Raw genomic sequence first — 4,280 nt, 5'->3', positions numbered from 1 at the left:
CTTTACAGAGGGAAATCAGGTGAAGGAAAGAGAGGGCGTGCCCAGGGAAGTGAAGCAGGAAGTGAGAGGGAACCGGTAAAGCCGGCTGCCCTGTTTAAGAGCCTGAGGGAGTCTCTCTGCAGCTCTGTGGGAAAGGTTGTCTCTGTCGAAGCGAGTCGGGAGCAAGTCACTGCCAAGAAGAAAGAGAGGATAAAGAACGCCAAGAAGCCATGGCTGTGAATAGATGCATCAAATACCTTCTCTTCTTCTTCAACCTTCTCTTCTGGGTGAGTCTGGAAGACACTTTTTTAACTTCTTCACTCTTTTACAAGTGTGTTTAAATGGCATTCGTGTTGATTTGGAGTCTGTCGGTCGGGGGTGGATTTGGTTTGTCATTGCCGGTGTTTCCTCATTTAAATTGGTTGAATTTTGTCTGTTTTTGATGCAGTTTTGGTTCATTTGTTGTTAGTTGATGGATGTGTGTCCTGTAAACTGTCCTGAGATGCAAAAAGTCACCGATTATTATAGTTATTTTCTCTTTTTTTAAACAATTTTCAGCTTGTTTTCGGTCATTTGTTAAAGTTAAAATGGAGTTTGACGTTTTGCTTTTCTTTTTTTACCTTTTAGTTTTTATTGAATATTCTGTACATTGTTACAACTGATCAGAAACCTCTGATTTGTAAGTAATATATTAAAAAAACATAAAAAAGGGGGAACTAGGAAACTCCTGTGGGAAAAGGTGTCGATAGCCAAAAATAGATCTCAACTCAATGCTTTATCCACTGAGTCCAAGCTGTGGACCGATGTCCCGATGCTTTATTTAAGTAAAGTGTCCACTTCTGTCATCTTTTGGTGTACAGGCCTTCTCTCAAACCTCTGCACTTATTTCTTGTATGACATCAAAACATTGTTGGGGACAGTCCCCGGTTTTGGTGACCTGTCCCCGGAAATGTCCCCGGTTTTCACTCTGGCTGAAAGACCCGAAATTAGAACGAAAGAAAGAAAACACTGACCAAACGGAGCAGGTAGTCGCTGCAGAGCCAGCGCTGCTCAGAGCTCAGACATGGTGTAGAAAGCCGTGTTTTACGATGCTTAAATCACTGATAATTTCACAGATCTTTATGTTTAAAAGACGATCTTAATCTTTAACAGGAAGGTCGACCTCCTTAGAAATTCTTTCCATAATGTTGTCAAATTCTTAGCATATTAATCTGAGTCTGTCAGCAGCAAAACGAGCACTTTTATGAACATGAATACAACCTGGACATTTATTCTACTAACTTCTATTGTATCTTGTCGATCACGTTTAACACATCAGCCCCTAACGAGAACAGCTCCTGGTCTAGTTTCCCCGTTTTAAGTTTTACAAAAATAAAAACATGACGTGTTTTGGAGGAATATACTCTTCTGAGCTGAAAATACACACACACACACACACACACACACACACACACACATAGTCTATTGTCATCCCCCCATCTCTCTCCCCCTTTCCTGTCTATCCACCGTCACTCTAAATAAAGCAGAAAAAGCACCAAAAATGATCTTAAAAAAAAAAATTGTTACTGTACTTAAGTAGAATTTCCACGTTTCTGCACTTCGTTATTTATATTTCTGGTTTTGTCTGAGAAATCTGGTCAATCGGGCGTGTACCAGTGTCTGGTTGTCCCTGTCCTGCTGCTGGGAGGAGTATCTAGACCAGGTCCCTGTCCCTCTGTGCCTGTTACAGGTGAAATATGACCCAGGTGTAAGACTATGCACGTGAAAGGACTCTTAAATCCAAGTAAATTACTCAAAACTAAACATACATATCCTCCCAAAACGGCTTCATTTAATGTAGTTTATATTGTATTTGTGTCCAATCTGTCGGTCTCTTTTGGATCTTTTTGATTATTCATGTTTAGTTTTTTGCCAGTTGCTACTGTGTGGAGGTCATTCTGTCACTTCTTTTTGTTTTCTGTGGAAGTTGTGTCGAACAGGTTGTGCTGTGTTCTCTCTCTCGGCCTCGCCCTCAGGAACAAACAATTGCTTCAGAGTTTCAGGGCGTGGCGCAGCGCTCGCCCACATCTCGTCTGGCGTCCACGGCCTCACGTTACTCCTCGGTGCTTGTTTACATTGTAAAGAAATGGAGGCCTTGCTTCACGTTCTCATGGGCACAGTCGTTGCTCAACACAAGCATGATGGGAACTGTGTGAAGGCGTGTTGTGGCAGCGTTGTGACAGTTGTTATGAAAAGGTGGAGGTGTGGAACAAAAGGAGGCGCAATTATAACCCCTCACCCACTTAAAAGATCATCGTTCAGACAACTGTAGAGCTGGTGGAAAGTGTAATACTTAAGTTGAATTGTATTGTTTTGGTGCATACGTTCTAGCTGTTCCCCCTAACTTGAATTAAGAGTGGCGCCCTCTAGTGGCCGTAGTAGTTACTCCGAGTACAAAGCAGGAAGTAAGGAGAGGAAGTATAAAAGTGCCAAATGTCCTTGTAGCGAATTTATGAATCTTACTATGGCCACGCAAAGACAATTCACTTCAATAGCATCAGACACTACTATTGGCCAGGTGTCAATGCTTACACGTGCCCTCCTGTGCAGGCTTGTAGGCAACGCCCTGTTGTGCCCTGCTTTGACATGAACTAATACTATTACCACCAACATTTCTTAGTCACTATTCCCTTTATTGTGACTGTTATTGCCACTGTTCATCACACGCCCAACCAGCGCCATCAGACTCCGCCTACCAAGAGCCTGGGTCTGGTACGGCTGCCAATGACGCCACAATTACAATTACAATTGCTATGCATGTCAAAGGCCGCACACCTCTGGAGCAACTAGGGTTAACTAGGTTAAGCGTCTTGCTTAGGGACACATTGGCTGATGTGTGGCAATGGGAATTGAACCAACTATCATCAAGAGTTTCTGTGATAACGGAGTCATGGACGTAATTGACCTTTTTCACAGCAGACATTTTAGACTTCTCAAAGTAGGAAAAGCCCGTAAAAACGCCATGAGACAGATTCCTGAGAGCCCTTCATCAGGATGAGAAATGGGAGTGAGCATCCACGCTGCAAAACCAGTCTCCGAGCTGTTGAGATTAGCTACAGCACTCCCTTCATGCTTATCTGCAAACATAATCTAAATAAGTAAAGTCCACTTTTAGCTCTGTTTAAAATAAACGTCCCCCCCCCACTGCCTGCTGAGGTTATTCCAGTGCTTCTCTCGGCTTCCCAGAAATGACATTAAATCGATGTTAACTTGATTCTAACCTCTCAGTGGGCATGGTGGACATGATGCGTTTACCTAATGGTGATGATGGGGTGTGTGGGGGGGGGTCTTATTTTGCTGTACAGTGTTTATCTCGTGGCTCTGCAGGAGTTGGGTGTCCCTCCCCCGATGCGAGTCGAGTGCAGAACGGTTTACGACACACAACTGTCACACTAAAATTTGTGAAATCCATGTAATCCAATAAACTTTTCTCATTGCTAACAATAACAGAAGATGGGAATCGTGTCTATGGTTGATTGATGCTAACGTTAGCTCAAAGCGCCGTTCAGCTGACAGCCTTTGTTGTGTTTGATAATAGCTTGTTGCTAAGCTAGCAGTGAACCAACTTAACCCTCGTGATGTCTTCCCATCAAAATCAATGAAAATCAGAACTTTTGTTGAGGCTTTAACTTTATCTTACGTTTTTGTCCCATTTTTCAACACTTTTGACGCTTTTTATTCCCGATGTTTGTTAATTTACACTAACTTTTTGAAAGTCTTACAGTTATTTTTGGAAAATATGTTCAATAAATCACTTTTTTAGGAAATTATACCTCATGTTTGAGTTAGAAAAGCAGAAATTATGAATTATTGAGACTAAAATTAAAGGAATGGATGTTGATGATAATCACAGACTGGAATATGTCAACTTTTACTCAATACTATTTCAAAAACACTTCCATTTGTTTTACAATGCTATAAAATTGAATAAGACGCCCCAAAATTAATGAAAGTAGAGATTTGTACTTGGCAAAGAGCGTTGGGTGGAATCAATCATGTTATTTTGGGGAATAAAAAACAACATTGATATAGGACAACATGAGGACAACATGAGGGTTAAGTAGGTCCATTTTTACTGTATTAACATTACATAACAGTTGCTAATCTTTCAATTAGAACATGATTAATTGATGGTTGTTTGGTTTATAAAATGTCAGAAAATGTTCATCACATACGGTGAAGTTGGAAAGGAAGAGAAGGACTGGAAGGATTTGAAGTATGAAGCCAGTCATGGGTCCTGAGAGCCAGTGAGTCAGACTCTG

The 4,280-nt window shown here is 41.4% G+C and overlaps 1 long non-coding RNA gene across 1 annotated transcript in view; it reads left to right on the top strand.

The window, feature by feature from the left end:
• Nucleotides 1-18: 18 nt before the first annotated feature.
• Nucleotides 19-4,280, top strand: part of LOC117938511 — a 12,875-nt gene continuing 8,613 nt past the window's right edge. The window contains exons 1-2 of the long non-coding RNA XR_004655412.1: nt 19-270; nt 2,215-2,220. This is a non-coding gene — a long non-coding RNA (uncharacterized LOC117938511). The remainder of the gene's footprint in view (nt 271-2,214; nt 2,221-4,280) is intronic.

Source organism: Etheostoma cragini, chromosome 23, assembly GCF_013103735.1.
Source record: "Etheostoma cragini isolate CJK2018 chromosome 23, CSU_Ecrag_1.0, whole genome shotgun sequence".
Taxonomy (NCBI): domain Eukaryota; kingdom Metazoa; phylum Chordata; class Actinopteri; order Perciformes; family Percidae; genus Etheostoma; species Etheostoma cragini.
The sequence above is the reverse complement of the archived record's forward strand: the minus strand, read 5'-3'. Positions and strand labels throughout refer to the sequence as shown.